The following is an 18,946-nucleotide window of genomic DNA, read 5'->3' as shown; positions in this document are numbered from 1 at the left end:
TAAATCCCAGGGCCTCTACAAGGAAATAAAGTATTAAGTATGTTATTCACCCCCATTCAGGGCACCCCAACACCCAGAAATGCATTTTATTTGGTATTTATTGATATGCTTTGCAGCCTTCCTGAACCAGACTTAGTTTTGTTGCTGCTTTTATTTTGCCATCCTGCAGTACTCAAGCATTTAGTGGAAGGAATGTTAAGTCAACCTGGATGTTTGGCTTCTGTAGAGTGGCTGGCAGGTCTTCTTATAACCTCGAGTCCTCTCTATCCTTTCCCAGATACCCATTTCTCTGTACCCAAAACAGCAGAACTGTTCTTCTTCTAAATTATTCTTCCATTTCATAACCTCCCCTCCATTCTTGAGATTAATAGAAAATGCATGTCAGTGGTTTACTATTACAGTCAGGAGTTTGTCAGGCTCTTAAAATATAGATTGTCCACTAATTCAATGGGGGAGCACTTGCCATCTGGGCTGAGATGAGAGTCACCTTTGGAATTCTGGACCAGCACTACTGGTCTTTCAGCCTCTGAGGGGATTTGAGCTAGCAGGCCTCAGGCAGTGTCATTTCTATGAAGATTCCTAAGCTGGAAATATTAAACTAATTGCAGCACAGAAGAAAGAGTTGTTTTCCTGGCTTCTCTTCACCTCTCCTCTTCCCTTTGGTCTCCACCTCACATATTTGGGGAATAAAAAGGGAAGAGGAGGAGGCCATGTTGGTCCCCACACTGAAGAAAGTCAGAGGGCTGTTACACACGACTCACTCATTGACGGGCAAGAGAATCATAAATCAGGTATGAATACATATATGGAGCAAGGGAGTGATATACACATACTACGGAGCATTTTATCATAAATGAGGCAATTACCAGCAGCTCCAGAAATGGCCTCCAGTGTTTTCCATTTACCTGGCTGACTGCTAGAGCAGCCACAGCCTCCCAGTTGAATAATCTTGGTGAACCACAGGAGATGGTAATTACTTAGGGGTCTTAGTCTTCCAATGCTATTGATATGGACGCTTGTTTCTAGCCTGAGTAATGTTTTCATCAGCCTTCTATATCCCTGATAGTCTCATCTTTTCTTTAAGTCTTTGGAAGCTTGTGAGCCGACTTTCTATAGGCAATCATTCATCCTCACAAGCCTTTTCGGAAGTGAGATTAGGACAAGTGAATGGATAATATAAAATATGCCACTAATTTTATGCACAGTTATATTTAGAAATATAGGCGGACTCTCCAAATTATACTAATTTGCATTAAAATGTGAAATGGGCCTTTGTTTAAAGAGTTTTTATACTCTTTCCACAGAAAATCTTTAGCAATCATTTAAGTACTTAAATTGAAAAACTTTTAGAGATTCTTCCTAATATCACCAAAAGATTTTAACAATATCTTAAAATAAAGCATCCTAATTCCTTTCCCAAAGCACCACTGCAGTTCCTAAGACCTAATCTCACTCTTTGACTCAATTTGTGAATCCCAATATGAGACTTAAAAAAAAAAAGATGTATTTAGAAATTGAATTATGCAACAAAACAATTGATGTTTTTAAGTTCTGAATTTCATAATTTAAAAAACCTCCTTTTTCGGGAGGAAATAAAAATACAACATGATGGCAGTGTCATAGAAGAAATTTTAGCTTTATATCCAAAGTTTGGAAGTAACATCTTTCTGAAGTCCTAAGTGGGGAAATAATATAAGAAAGGAAAGGAATAAATAGTAGGATTTATCTGCAATGTTCTACTGCCAGCCGTGGAGCAGAAACAAAATATCTACATTAAAAGCACACTGTTATTAGCCAGTTTTGCCTCCAGCCCCGAAGGCCTTCTGGCTCAGTGATTCCAGAGGACTTGGTAGATTTTCCCACTAGCTTGCTGAATCTGATGCTAGTATGAGTATCCTTCAACTTGCATAGCTCTCATTTAAATGCATATCCTATTACAATGGAATAGCAAGTTTCTAGATCTTGACCAGGCCAACATTTTGTTCCTAAGAAAAACAGAACAAAATGGTCTACAAAGGGACCATTCATGTTAAACTGGCTCTAGCTAAAATCACAAGCAGCTTGTCAGGCACCAAGCAGATGATTTGCCTTGGTTTCTTGAGCATGTGTCAGCATCAATCTGTAAAGAATCTGAGGACAAAAGGGAGGGGGGATGAATGGCAGACCCTTGTCCATGACACTCTATATAAAAGAGAGGCCCCTGTGTCAGCCTTTGCTTTTGCCTTGAGAAAAATTAAATTACTCTGGGGAAGTAAAAAAAAATAGTCCTCGATGTTTCAGCCTCATTGCTAGCATGGAATAACATTTTCTGTAGCATTTGTTTTTTGCTATTTGCCAAGCATTCAGGCTGAACTAGCATTTATTGAGCACTATTATGTGCTAGCAGCTTTGCAAATATTATCTTGTGTCATCAGCAAATAAAACTATAAAATAGGTACTCATATTCCTGCTGTGTAGATGAAATATAGAATTTCAAAAAGATTAAATGACCTGCCCAAAGTTCAGCACTAGTAAACGATGGGATCAGGGTGGATCTCTGTCCTTAAGGTCAAGTCTCAGGTCCTTTCATCAACAGCCCAACTACCTATCTCTTGAGATCAGTGTACCAGAACATGTTAAGCTGTGTCAGCAATATTTGAGTGCCCCCCAGTCCTGCAGGTTGTAAATTTTTACAAGACCTTTTCCCCAGAGCTCCCATGGATCTCTCCTGCTATCATAGAAAATATAAAAAAAACCTCAGATTAGAATTCCAGCTGTGGCACTGGCCATCCACAGGACCTTGCATGAGTACTAATCTTTTACGCATTTCAGTTCTGTCACCTTCACATTCAGGATAATAATCATGACTTGATGGGGTCCTCCATTTTCTTCACCCCCTGTCCTTTTCCATGGTCACACCTGATGTAGAAAGGGTTTGCAATACACGTATCTATGTCAGACTATGTAAGGCAGCAAATGTTACTAACAGAGAGGCTTGTTTGCTTTGCTCTTAAGAATGCAAGGATCTCCCTGTTTATAACAAACCATCAGGAACAATATTATAAAACAATATAGGAATTTGAACAGTAATTTCATGTTTAATTGTATTAAATAATTATGGCTAAAATTTTTAGTGCATGATAGATTACATCCAGGTCAATTTCCTGGTTGTGATATTGTGTCACAGTTAAGTGAGCTGTTACTATTGGGGAAAACTGGGTAAGGATATACAGAATTCCTTTATATTATTTCTTAAGACAACATTTGAACTTATAGTTATTACAAAATAAAAGGGATTTTAAAAAATTTAGATGTGGTAAGTTATTTTGGTTATCCTAAAAAAAATTATTTACCTTTTAGAGATAAACAATGACGCTGGGTGCAGCGGCTTACACCGGTAACCCCAGCACTCTGAGAGGCTGAGGCAGGTGGATCACTTGACCTCAGGAGTTCAAAACTAGCCTAAGCAAGAACGTGACCCCCTTTCTACTAAAAGATAGAAAAACTAGCCAAACATGGTGGTGCCTATATTCCCAGTTACTCAGGGAGGCTGAGGCAAGAAGATCATAGGCATTTGAAGTTACTGTGAGCTATGATGCCAGGGCATTCTAGCCTCGGACAACAGACTGAGACTCTGTATAAAAAAAAAAGAAGATAAGTATCAGATATTTATGTATGGAAGAAATAATTTTATAAATACATATTTGGCCAGAAGAACTCATTTTAAATTCTTTTTTCACATGCTATCCCAAAATAAGATTAGACTTTTAAAAGAAAAATTAAAGAAAATCAGTGGTATAAATGCCTGTTAAACTACTAAAAGCTGTGTCATAATCCTAAAAATAAGTCATGTCTTTAATCTTAGTGTTCCCACTTTGTGAATCAATTAGACATTATGAATTTATATGTATTCATGAAAAATGTATATAGCACAAATATAGGCTCAATATGCAATCCTTTGCAAATGTGTCAAAATGAAAAGAAAAATAACTTGATATGAGAATAAAAACAGTATACAAAATCTTATTGATAATATAATTTAAAATGTTGAGAGGTAGTCATATAAAAATGAATTTTCACAAATTATAAAAGAGAATTCAAAAGAAATTAAAATGAGACACTCGGGCTCAGCCGTGACATGGTGGTAACTACAACTTAGGTCCTAGAAGAGAGAAAATAGAGTTTCTAAAAGGCTAGGTTTTACATGGAAGCATTTAGTTCTTTCATATAAATAAGAACTTTTCTTTCTTACATAAAGTTTTATTTATGTAAGATTATTCTCATTTAATTCTCACAATAATCCCACATGGTAAATAGATGTCACCGTGGTTATACCCATTTCACAGAGAAAAAAACAAAGACAGCAAGAAGTGAAGTTGCTGGCCCAAGGTTACAAAGGTACTGAGCGTGGCCCAGGAGTCAATCTAAACAGTCTGGTTTTAAATCTGCACTGCTAGTCAAGGTAGCTAAGCAGTCTGGTTTTAGATCCGCACTGCTAGTCAAGGTACCTAATACAGGTAAAAGAAAGATTTGCTTATTTTGCAGATTCTCCACTCAAGTATTTGAAAAACATAGAGCCTCATCCTACAATGCACATAAGGATGTTGCACTGTAAATTCAAGCTAGAATCTATTTATCAGATGAAGTAGAAATTTCCAATGGGAAGATGAAGCACACATACAATTAAGGACCCTGTGTCTCCCAAATCAATAAGAATTGATTGAAAAATAAGCAATTGCCCTTTATCTGTTACAGTCAACTGCAGTCCCTCTTTTACTAAATGGGAATGAGAAATGTAGATTGAACCCAATGGTGTCTCAGAAAATAGACACATTTCCAATGCAGACTGGAATGATGCAAATTCAAGCAACCTAATTTCTTTGACTTCCCCATGTCTCTGGTTTAAGTTATACTGCAGAGAAAGTCAGAGAAAGCCTTTGCTGTGGAAGGCAGTGATATATTTCTGGTTCCTCATACTCACTCACCTTATTCCTTCTGCCTGGATCCTAAACAAAAAGGTGAAGTGGATTAATTTTTATCCAAAAATATGGGCAAACAAAAAGACTTTGTCCTCTATCTTTTCTTCAATGCTTTACTTGGGGCCCTAACCTTTAACTTGTATGGACACTTGGTTTTGTTAAATTTCTTGATCCAGAACCTTCTTTGGAAACTACCCTGTACTCAAATAGAAATCCGGAGTTCCCTCCCCAGTTGGATATTCTTTCCTCCTTACCTCCATTGAAAACCTGTTCACTGAAAATTTTCTGACCAACACATTTATCCTAAACTATAACTGACTATAGCCTAAGTATAACTGATAATCTTCATTATTCCCTCATTTGGATTGTTGGCAGTTTTCAATCATTCCATTGGTTAGCAAGCATTTTTTGAGCATATATTTTATGTTAGGTTCTGTACTGTGGACAGACTGGAATTTAGGACAAACAACAAATCATTAATTGTGGTATTTCATTTTCAGTGAATTTGTCACAATTTTCAGTTGCAAACATCAGAAACGCACTGAGCTAATGTGAATAAATAATAATAGAATTTATAAAAGAATATTATGTACATAAATAAAAAATGTTATGAAACCTAAGAAAGAAATGTAGCCAAGGTCTTAGGAAAGTCCAAGTGAAGAAATCATCAAAAATAGGCAACTATTCTCTCCATTCTCCATCTATACTCTGTACGACACCTTCTTTCTGTTATTCTAATCACATGAACAGAGGTACAGGGCCTTGCATGAGTAGGATTGGTGGTAGCAGGTTGTAAGAGAAGGGGTGTGGCTCACGCCTATGATAGACCTTCAGAGACCAAAAGCCATGGAAAAGTGTGTACAAGTATATTCATAGCAGCTTTACTCATAATAAGCAAAGACTAGAAATATTCTATTTATCAATTGAAAAATGAATGGTGTTATGTCGTAGAATTTTATGCAACAATTAAAATGAACTACTGATAACAACATGATAAATCTCAAAAACATGTTAAGTGAAAGGGAACCAATGAAAGAGTATCTAATTTATGATTCTATTTATATCAAGATTTAGAAGAAATAAATAATGATCTATAGGAAGGTAGGAACAGTGATTACTTCAAAAGAAGTGTTAGGGAAATTACTAAGATAATGAAAATATTCTATATCATTAGACATATTTGATTTATATGGATACATGTATTTGTCCAAGCTCTTTTAATGGCACATTTACTATTTGTGCATTTTAAAGTACTTAATATTACCTAAAAAAATGAACTATTAACAAATATTGATCTCTGGATACTGACACGCAAGCTCATCACGCATGAGTTGGGGTGTAGAATTCTGGGGAGCAGTGTACTTAAGTCTACAGTTTACTTTTCCACGTCAAAAAAGATAAGATAGATTGTTGGATAGTTATATTCTAAAGGAAATATTTGTATTTAAAAATGCAAATTGCAAAATCATGTGGTATGTATATGAGTATATAGTGTGTAATTCAATATTTTGTGTTTAAATTTTTAATAATAAAATGATAAGAAAAAATCTAAAAGATTTCCAATTTTAAATATTATGCAAATAGGAGATAACTACAAGGGGCTCTCACTGTCCAATATGGATCAATTTAAATCCTAAAATAAATAATGATTATAATGAATATCTATGAGTAAATACTGACATAAAGAGTTTATAAATAGTTAAAGAGAGGGGAAGTGAAAACTCTTACTACAGTAAAATTCCAATGAGCAAAGACAGGTAAAGTAATAGAAATAGAAAATCACCAACTTAATAAATACTACAGTAATAGTTTGTGGGAAAGAATAATCAACACGTATTAAAATTGGTGTCACTGATGACAAAACTAGTGGGTAAAAGATGAGAAACAGGATCAAGAAAAACAGGAGAAAGAAAAGCTAGCAATATCTTACAGCCCACTTCAATAGTCCACCAAAATGCCCAAGAAAAAGAAAAAAAGATGAAAACAATACAAAAAAATTAAGACTGGAGCCCTAGGGATTTGTTTTGAAGAATGAATATGATGATGTATGTAAGATGTTCCCCTTTATTATTAACAGAATAATAAAAGTAGGGTGGTGCCTGTAGCTCAAAGAGTAGGGTGCTGGCCCCATATATCAGAGGTGGTGGGTTCAAACCCAGCCCCAGCCAAAAACTGCAAAAAAAAAAAAGAAAAAAGTAGAACTCATAATAATTTTAAAAAATATATAGTAATAATAAAACCTAACATTGACTAAGTGCTTACCTTGCAGCAGATACCAAATATGGGTTATCCATAACATTTAGTTTGGATAATAATGCTATGGAGTAAGATACCCTCAATAAATCCTGACATTCATAAATGCTAACCTATTTACAACACTGGGAAAAACTTTAATGGCGGTAGGGACCATGACTTTCTTATTTACGTATGTGTTACCAGGACCAATACCTTGAACATAACAATGATCCAATATCTGTATCTGTTGTATCAATGACTTAGTAAATAATGAAAAAAATAATGTGTAATCTTCACCCTTTGCATCATAGATAAGCAGTTATAACTATGTCACAAATACAAGGGGACAATTTTTGCTATCTCACAACTTACTGGCAATCCATTAATCTTTTAAAGAATTTAGAATAGTCATCTCTGTGCCATCAGAATTTTGCTATACCTCCCTGCCCAGTTTTTTTTTTTTTTTTACTCTACTCAGAATCCAGTAGATAATGCATATGGCTCTGTGAGAAGTGCAGTCACATGGAGAATTGATGTGGGTGGACATAGGAAGAAATCCACACACAATTCATGTTAAGGAGGCTCTTTTTTTATACATGGTACTATCTGAAATCTTAAGAAACTGAGTAGTGATGCGGATTGGGAGGGAATTTTACTTTTTTCAACAAGGAACACTACACGAAAGTCTATGCAGTTTTGGAAAGTAAGATGGAACAGTACAGGTATTTCCATCTATAGATGTAGTAACAGGTCTTAATCAGTGTCTAAAGGATGAAGAAGTAAGTCAAAGTAACCTCCCCCCAGCCTGAGTGTTGGTTAACTCTCTGGAAAGAGAATTCCACATTTGAGGATTATGCACAGAGACAAAATAAAATTGGGTGTATCAAAACAAAAAGTAATGCAAAATAAGGGAAAGATAATTTCATACTAAAAAGTCTGTGAAAGCGATTGACTATAGGAACAAGAAGAAAATGCTGCACAACTTTTGGCATTCTCAATATAGTATAACCAGGCCTCAGAAGAGATTTGAATTGCAAATCCTTAAAACCAAAGTAGTCGGTCTCTCTGCATCTCCCTCTTTGCAGCAGCATGGACTTCTTCCTATTTTTCTCTTTGTATCTACTTTATATTACTTTTTTCCTTGTGACTTTCTGCTCTATGAAAGTTGAGCATATAATGGAAAGGGAACAATGGGCTGAGAAGTAACCACACTAGATGAAATATGTACACTACAAGCTAAGAGAAAATGATAGATGAAAAGTGTTACATGAACACCAAATTTAGATCAGAAAAATTTTTAATTTTTAATGTTGTTATTAGAAAATGTCACTGTAGATGATAATAAAAAATCAAGATGGAAGACAAACAAAAGAAATTCTAAATTTATAGGGTGTAAAAAAAAAACAAAATCTTTGAAAGACCTTGACAAATAAGACAATGGAGATCAAACTTATTAATTTTCTATGTTCCCAAAGAGGAAAATGTGAAAGACTGAATAGAACCAGACATCACAGAAGAGTGCATTTCACAGCTAGGTAAAAAATAAATAGTTGAATATAGTTATCAAAAGTGCCAACATCAATAAACACTGTCACAAATTGAAAAATAACAAGGAAGGGAGGGGAGGTGGAGCAAGATGGCAGCCGAGTAACAGCTTCCTTGCATCTGGGCACCATGAGTCTGGGGAAATAGGACTCCAGGCATCTCTGGCTGGTGGTATCTGCCTATCATCGCCCCTGAGAGGACACAGGGAGTCAGCGAGAGACTTCTGGACCCCAAGAGGAGGACTAAAACAGTGGAAAACTGGCAAGTGGTCGCATGTGTTCAATCCGTCTAAACCCACCTGCAACTGTAAGTTCAGTAGCAGCGAGACTGCAAACCAGAAAGGCCTTACCTGTGAACTGTTCTGGTGTCTTTGGACTTGGCACTCAGCTGAACTGCCTTGGGGAGAGCCTGAGCGGGAGTGCGGAGAACTTTGCCCTTTGTCTAGGGCCCCAGTCTGAGCTGCTGAGCCAGACGGAGCTAATAGTGTTTGGCTCTGGGTCACAGGCAGACATTGTGAGCGATCTGACCCGGCAAGCTCCGCCCTCAGGGTCGCAGAACTGGAATTGGGTGGGAGCTGGTAACCCAGTGACCAAGTAGCCTAAGGGCGGGGTCTGAGCCGCCTTGCAGCCCTAACTCTCGGGGGCAGAGGGAGACCAGTTTTGACACACAGGGTAAGTGGATAGCCACTTCAGCAGTGATTCCAGCGACAAGCACTTCCCTGAGAACGCTTCTGCTCAGTAAGTGAACAAGTTCAAAGTGCCTTTTAAGTGGGCTGAAGAGAGATTTAGGGTGTCTACCTGCTGGGGTTTGAGAAACTAGCAGCCTCCAGTCGTATCAGAACTGTGATTAACATCTCATACCCCAGAAGACCAGGTGTTGCCCAGACAATACTCAATAACATCTACATACTGCTTTGTTTTTGGTTGTGTTTTTTTTTTTTGTTTGTTTGTTTTTTGGTTTGTTTTTTTTTTGTTTAATTTGATGTTGTGGATTGTTATTTTGTTTTTTAAGTTCAATCTTTTCCATACAGATCCTTTTTCTTTCTCAATTTTTCTAGTTTAATTATAATTTCCCATTGCTGCCTATTTCAATAATTAGAACTTCATTTTTGTTAGTGTTTCTACTGCTATTATTTGGTTTTTCCAGCCAATTTTATCCCGTAAAGTTTTCTGTTTGCTTCTTGTGGTTTGATTTATAGCATTTTTGTCTTTCCTCTCTACTTGGTGGAGGTGGGGTACTGTCTCTGATCAGGTTAGCAAAGAGCTGCTGACCTCAAGGGAACCACCCAAATGGGCACCCCCAGAAGGTGGGTTTGTTTATAAGGTTGTATCAAAGTACCCTACTGTACACCTGTATTGCTCTGTCTCCCTCTTTCTGTGCCTCTCTTCTTTTTGTCAATATTCGTTTTACCCACCCCTTCTCCTTCCTCAATTTTTCTTTTTTTTTCCGTATCACTCAGCCCTCCTTTCATTCATCCCTTTTTTGCTCTTCAACCTTCTCACCCTTCTGGTCCTGTAACCCTTAGTCCACAGGCACGAGAACTTAAAGAGCAAGAGAAAGTGAAAGGAAAATTAGGGCAAGGAAACAGATAAAAGAAATCACCGATGAGGAAGCATCAGCAGAAAACTCCAGGCAACATGAAGAACCAGTCCAGAACAACCCCACCAAGGAACCATGAGGTAGCTACTGCAGAGGATTCCACATATACAGAAATGTTAGGAATGACAGAAAGGGAATTTAGAATACACATGTTGAAAACAATGAAAGAAATGATGGAAACAATGAAGGAAACTGCTAATAAAGTGGAAAATAACCAAAAGCAAATCCAAAAACAGAATAAAATCAGAGATGAACGATATGAAGAATATAAAAAGGATATAGCAGAGCTGAAGGAAATGAAACAGTCAATCAGGGAACTTAAAGATGCAATGGAAAGTATCAGCAACAGGTTAGACCATGCAGAAGAAAGAATTTCAGAGGTAGAAGACAAAGTTCTTGAGATAACTCAGATAGTAAAAGAGGCAGAAAAGAAGAGAGAAAAAGCAGAACATTCACTATCAGAATTATGGGACCTTATGAAGCGTTCCAACATACGAGTTATAGGAATTCCAGAAGGGGAAGAAGAATGCCCCAGAGGAATGGAAGCCATACTAGAGAATATTATAAAAGAAAATTTCCCAAATATCACCAAAGATTCTGACACACTGCTTTCAGAGGGATATCGGACCCCAGGACGCCTCAACTCTAACAGAGCTTCTCCAAGACACATTGTGATGAACCTGTCCCAAGTCAAGACAAAAGAAAAGATTCTGCAAGCTGCCAGGAGTAAGCGCCAGTTGACCTACAGGGGCAAATCCATCAGAGTGACCGCAGACTTCTCTAATGAAACTTTCCAAGCAAGAAGACAATGGTCATCTACCTTTAATCTACTTAAACAGAACAATTTCCAGCCCAGAATTCTGTACCCTGCTAAGCTAAGCTTCAAAATTGACGAAGAAATCAAATCATTTACAGATATACAAACATTGAGGAAATTCGCCGCAACGAGACCATCTCTACAGGAAATACTTCAACCTGTTCTGCACGCTGACCACCACAATGGATCAGCAGCAAAGTAAGAACTCAGAAATTAAAGGACAGAATCAAACCTCCACACTGATGCAAAAGATAAAACTAAGCAATGGACTCTCACAAAATGAGACGAATGGAATACTACCACACTTATCAATTATCTCAATAAATGTTAATGGCTTGAATTCCCCACTGAAGAAACATAGATTGGTTGACTGGATTAAAAAACACAAGCCATCCATTTGCTGTCAGCAAAAAGCACACCTGGCTTCAAAAGACAAATTAAAGCTCCGAGTCAAGGGTTGGAAGACAATTTTTCAGGCAAATGGAATTCAGAAGAAAAGAGGAGTTGCAATCTTATTTTCAGATACATGTGGATTTAAAGCAACTAAAGTAAAAAAAGACAAAGATGGTCACTTTATATTGGTCAAGGGAAAAATACAACAAGAAGACATTTCAATTCTAAATATCTATGCACCCAATTTAAATGCTCCCAGATTCTTGAAACAGACCTTACTCAGTCTGAGCAATATGATATCTGATAATACCATAATAACAGGGGACCTTAACACTCCTCTTACAGAGCTGGACAGATCCTCTAAACACAAATTAAACAAGGATATAAGAGACTTAAATGAGACCCTAGAACAAATGTGCTTGATAGACGCATATTGAACAATCCATCCGAAAGATAAAGAATATACATTCTTGTCATCACCCCATGGAACATTCTCCAAAATTGATCATATTCTGGGACACAAAACAAATATCAACAGAATCAAAAGAATTGAAATTTTACCTTGTATCTTCTCAGACCATCAGGCACTAAAGGTGGAACTCAACTCTAACAAAAACGCTCAACCCCACCCAAAGGCATGGAAACTAAACAATCTTCTGTTGAATAACAGATGGGTGAAGGAAGAAATAAAACAGGAAATCATTAACTTCCTTGAGCATAACAACAATGAAGACACAAGCAACCAAAACCTGTGGGATACTGCAAAAGCAGTTTTGAGAGGAAAATGCATCGCTTTAGATGCCTACATTCGAAAAACAGAAAGAGAGCACATCAACAATCTCACAAGAGATCTTATGGAATTGGAAAAAGAAGAACAATCTAAGCCTAAACTCAGTAGAAGAAAACAAATATCCAAAATCAAATCAGACATCAATGAAATTGAAAACAAAAGAATCATTCAGAAAATTAATGAAACAACGAGTTGGTTTTTTGGAAAAATAAATAAAATAGATAAACCATTGGCCAGACTAACAAGGAATAGAAAAGTAAAATCTCTAGTAACCTCAATCAGAAATGATAAAGGGGAAATAACAACTGATCCCACAGAGATACAAGAGATCATCTCTGAATACTACCAGAAACTCTATGCCCAGAAATTTGACAATGTGAAAGAAATGGATCAATATTTGGAATCACACCCTCTCCCCAGACTCAGCCAGGAAGAAATAGAGCTCCTGAACAGACCAATTTCCAATACTGAGATCAAAGAAACAATAAAAAATCTTCCAACCAAAAAATACCCTGGTCCAGATGGCTTCACTCCAGAATTCTATCAAACCTTCAAGGAAGAGCTTATTCCTGTACTGCAGAAATTATTCCAAAAAATTGAGGAAGAAGGAATCTTCCCCAACACATTCTATGAAGCAAACATCACCCTGATACCAAAACCAGGAAAAGACCCAAACAAAAAGGAGAATTTCAGACCAATCTCACTCATGAACATAGACGCAAAAATTCTCAACAAAATCCTAGCCAATAGATTACAGCTTATCATCAAAAAAGTCATTCATCATGATCAAGTAGGCTTCATCCCAGGGATGCAAGGCTGGTTTCACATATGCAAGTCCATAAAAGTTATCCACCATATTAACAGAGGCAAAAATAAAGATCACATGATCCTCTCAATAGATGCAGAAAAAGCATTTGATAAAATCCAGCATCCTTTTCTAATTAGAACACTGAAGAGTATAGGCATAGGTGGCACATTTCTAAAACTGATTGAAGCTATCTATGACAAACCCACAGCCAATATTTTACTGAATGGAGTAAAACTGAAAGCTTTTCCTCTTAGAACTGGAACCAGACAAGGTTGTCCTCTGTCACCTTTACTATTCAACATAGTGCTGGAAGTTCTAGCCATTACAATTAGGCAAGACAAGAAAATAAAGGGAATCCAAATGGGAGCAGAGGAGGTCAAACTCTCCCTCTTTGCTGATGACATGATCTTATACTTAGAGAACCCCAAAGACTCAACCACAAGACTCCTAGAAGTCATCAAAAAATACAGTAATGTTTCAGGATATAAAATCAATGTCCACAAGTCAGTAGCCTTTGTGTACACCAATAACAGTCAAGATGAGAAGCTAATTAAGGACACAACTCCCTTCACCATAGTCTCAAAGAAAATGAAATACCTAGGAATATACCTAACAAAGGAGGTGAAGGACCTCTATAAAGAAAACTATGAAATCCTCAGAAAGGAAGTAGCAGAGGATATTAACAAATGGAAGAACATACCATGCTCATGGATGGGAAGAATCAACATTGTTAAAATGTCTATACTTACCAAAGCAATCTACCTATTCAATGCCATTCCTATCAAAATACCAACATCATACTTTCAAGATTTGGAAAAAATGATTCTGCGTTTTGTATGGAACCGGAAAAAACCCTGTGTAGCTAAGGCAGTTCTCTGTAACAAAAATAAAGCTGGAGGCATCAGCATACCAGATTTTAGTCTGTACTACAAACCCATAGTGCTCAAGACAGCATGATACTGGCACAAAAACAGAGACATAGACACTTGGAATCGAATTGAAAACCAAGAAATGAAACTAACATTTTACAACCACCTAATCTTTGATAAACCAAACAGGAACATACCTTGGGGGAAAGACTCCCTATTCAATAAATGGTGTTGGGAGAACTGGATGTCTACATGTAAAAGACTGAAACTGGACCCACACCTTTCCCCACTCACAAAAATTGATTCAAGATGGATAAAGGACTTAAATTTAAGGCATGAAACAATAAAAATCCTCAAAGAAAGCATAGGAAAAACACTGGAAGATATTGGCCTGGGGAAAGACTTCATGAAAAAGACTGCCATAGCAATTGCAACAACAACAAAAATAAACAAATGGGACTTCATTAAACTGAAAAGCTTCTGGACAGCTAAGGAGACAATAACCAAAGCAAAGAGACAACCTACACAATGGGAAAGGATATTTGCATATTTTCAATCAGACAAAAGCTTGATAACTAGGATCTATAGAGAACTCAAATTAATCCACAGGAAAAAAGCCAACAATCCCTTATATCAATGGGCAAGACATGAATAGAACTTTCTCTAAAGACGACAGACGAATGGCTAACAAACACATGAAAAAAAGTTCATCATCTCGGGCGGCGCCTGTGGCTCAGTGAGTAGGGCGCCGGCCCCATATGCCGAGGGTGGCGGGTTCAAACCCAGCCCCGGCCAAACTGCAACAAAAAAATAGCCGGGCGTTGTGGCGGGCGCCTGTAGTCCCAGCTACTCGGGAGGCTGAGGCAAGAGAATCGCGTAAGCCCAAGAGTTAGAGGTTGCTGTGAGCCGTGTGACGCCACGGCACTCTACCCGAGGGCGGTACAGTGAGACTCTGTCTCTACAAAAAAAAAAAAAAAAAAAAAAGTTCATCATCTCTTTATATTAGAGAAATGCAAATCAAAACAACCCTGAGATATCATCTAACCCCAGTCAGAATGGCCCACATCACAAAATCTCAAAACTGCAGATGCTGGCATGGATGTGGAGAGAAGGGAACACTTTTACACTGCTGGTGGGACTGCAAACTAGTACAACCTTTCTGGAAGGAAGTATGGAGAAACCTCAAAGCACTCAACCTAGACCTCCCATTTGATCCTGCAATCCCATTACTGGGCATCTACCCAGAAGGAAAGAATTCCTTTTACCATATGGACACTTGTACTAGACTGTTTATTGCAGCTCAATTTACAATCGCCAAAATGTGGAAACAGCCTAAATGCCCACCAACCCAGGAATGGATTAACAAGCTGTGGTGTATGTATACCATGGAATATTATTCAGCCATTAAAAAAAAATGGAGACTTTACATCCTTCGTATTAACCTGGATGGACGTGGAAGACATTATTCTTAGTAAAGCATCACAAGAATGGGGAAGCATGAATCCTATGTACTCAATTTTGATATGAGGACAACTAATGACAATTATGGTTATGGGGGGGGAAACAGAAGGAGGGAAGGAGGGAGGTGGGTGGGGCCTTGGTGTGTGTCACACTTTATGGGGGCAAGACATGATTGCAAGAGGGACTTTACCTGACAATTGCAATCAGTGTAACCTGGCTTATTGTACCCTCAATGAATCCCCAACAATAAAAAAAAAAAATAAAAAGAATAGAAAAGCAAGTTTCCAATGTACTCAATACTAATATGAAACCAGCAGATGAACAAATACACAAGCACATACAAGAAAAACACAATTAAACTCAAGTCAGGGAAGAGGATTGGTGTGCTATCACTAAGGGGCACACGGTAAGGGAATATGGCACACCTCCTGTGGGGGGGAGGTGTGGGGCACAACTACAACTTGGATTCTACCTAACAAATGCAAACGATGTAATTTAATCATCTGTACCCTCATAATAATCTGAAATTAAAGAATATAATAGATAAATTAAAAAAAAAAAAAAACAGGAAAATAACAAGGAAGGATGAAAACTAAATGTTTTGGATCCTGAAAAAGAATACTAATGGGAAAACTGGTGAAATCTAAATCATGTGCATAGTTTCGTTAATAATACTGCATTGATGACAATTTCTTAAGTTCATTAAATATGCTATGGTTATATAAGATGTTAACATTACTTAAATTTGAGTAAAGAATATATAGAGCCTCTCTATATTGGTTTTGAAATCCTTCTATAAATACAAATTTACTTCAAACGAAAAAATTTTTAAATAACTAAAAGGTCAAATCAGATGAGTTGAATGTTTTCCTGGAAAAAAATATTTTAAAAAACTCACATCTGCATACGTACAGTCAAATTTCTGAATTATTTAATTAAATGGATAAAAATAAAATTCTGTAAACATCTACAGAAAAAGAAACTACTGGCACCAAAGATCAACTAATAAAGCATCAAAATACTATAGTTAAAAACTAATAGAAGTTCCAAGAAAAGTGATAAGAACACAATTGTTGCAAGAAACTTTTACATACACATTTTTCAAGCCTTTTACATTTAAAGATTTTTTTAAATGAACGAAGACATAATTTTAATAATATAGCTTTGAAAAGCAACTAAATACTGTGATTTCTCTTAAGAGCATATAACTATTTCAGCTTTTAACACATTTTTCTGCCACACCAGAAAAACCATTTTTTTCCTTGATGACTATTTTATTCACTATTTTATTCAGGAGAGGCCAGGAGATGTTTGAATTAGATATATTTCATGAGGCTCTGGGCTCAAAACCAGAGCAAGTAAAATACAACTCACAGGGCAGTTAATGTGTTAAAAAGAAACCTATCTATGTGTATCTATATAAAACACCTAAAATATGTATGTATCTATACACACATACATAAATATAAAACCTTATATCATAAGATACTATTTCCAATTGTTCATCATGAGATATTTCTTTATAAAAATAGGATAATTATGGGCGGCGCCTGTGGCTCAGTGAGCAGGGCGCCAGCCCCATATGCCGAGGGTGGTGGGTTCAAACCCAGCTCCGGCCAAACTGCAACAAAAAATTAGCCGGGCATTGTGGCGGGTGCCTGTAGTCCCAGCTACTCGGGAGGCTGAGGCAGGAGAATTGCCTAAGCCCAGGAGTTGGAGGTTGCTGTGAGCTGTGTGATGCCACGGCACTCTACCGAGGGCAATAAAGTAAAACTCTGTCTCTACAAAAAAAAAAAAAAAAATGAAAAAAAAATAGAATAATTAAGTGGTGAAATAAAAGAGTTCCAAAGGAAATAAGGAGTATGATTACAGACCATTAGAAGTGTGAAAATGAGAAAACTGTATACAAATTTATATTTTTAATTCACTCAAAAATTCTATAAAAGTTGTCATCAGGAGCAAATTTGTGACTCTTAGTATGGTTATTGTGTATAAGAATAAAATTACTTGATCAAGAACAATTTTCAAACAAGAAAAAAATGTACTTGAAATAGCACTGAATTTAAGATATTAAACAATTCTTTAATCTTATAAAAGTCAAGATAAAGGGATTAATTTTAAAACAGAAAAATTATAATGCTATAAAATATCTTAAAAATCCAAGCATTAGTTTTTTGTGAAAAAAATAAAACAAAATATTTTTAAATATAAATGAAATATAATAAGTATAACAAGTAATAAAGTATGTGCCTATATAATAGAAATTAAAATAGAGATAAAAAAATAGAAAGTACCATATGATTCTAAAAATAAAGACATCTTGATAAAGTATTTGAGTATATTGGAAAAGAGTATATTATCTAAATTGATTGAATTAAAAAGTAAAAACTGTCAAAAGTCACAGGAAAATAGAATGTTAATCTAAAAACTACATTTAAAAGTACTTTATCTATAAATTACAGAGACTTTTAAAGAGCAGATCATCTTGTGCTACAGAAACTACTCAATATTTTTCATAAGCTAACAGACCCTAAGGCCAAAACTAGATATAAAGAGCACACAGAAAAAAATCTCATTTATTAATAAGAATACTTCAAACTGAATTCATTAGTACAAAAGAATTAGCTGGCATGACTAAGTAGAATTTATCCCAGGAATTTAGGCATAGGATTGGTAAATCTCTTGATACAATTATTCAAAAAATAGGTCTAATAAGAAAAAATATAAATAATTTAATCATGCACATGCTTCAAAGGCATTCAACAGTATTCACTATCTATTCCTTATTTAATTATTTTAAAAACCTTAGAAAATTAAAAGGAGAATTTTCAGCATGATAAACTTATGTATACCATTAAAAAATATAAAACTCAGAGAAAAAGGGAGAGATGACTATTTTATACAAAAAGCCCAGTAAATATATACTCTATCATAATTAGGATTAATATAGTACAACAAAGTAGTCAGATACAAGATAAATATATATATAGCTTATTGTTTTTCAGTCAAACTACCAAAAATAACACATCAACAAAACATACACGGGGGCAGGGGACGGACAAGATGACAGACCAGAAGGATCATGCCGCTGAGCTGTCCTAGAATGACTGAGGAAAAAGAGAGAACTCAGCCATACTTTGTACAGGGAACTTACCCAGAGTCACAGCTCAGGAAGCACAGTGAGGAGTTGGTGAGCTGGATACAGCATATAATCTGGGGTGGTGAAAATCTGAAGAATTAGGCAAGTGATTGAGACTTGCTGGGATTGGATGGCCTTCCACAGAGGTCCAGAATGGGAGGAAGCCTTTCCAGAATTTTCAATTGTTGGGGGAAGTTGCACATTGAATGCAAAGCTTGGAAGAGTGGGCACACTCAAACACTATACAGCAATCAGATTTGAATGCCTACTGGAGTGGATTTGCCATAGGATTGGTGGCTGGTGAAGCAGACATACTGAAAAACTCTCAGCAG

Source organism: Nycticebus coucang, chromosome 2, assembly GCF_027406575.1.
Source record: "Nycticebus coucang isolate mNycCou1 chromosome 2, mNycCou1.pri, whole genome shotgun sequence".
Taxonomy (NCBI): Eukaryota; Metazoa; Chordata; class Mammalia; order Primates; family Lorisidae; genus Nycticebus; species Nycticebus coucang.
This window is presented reverse-complemented; position numbering follows the sequence as displayed.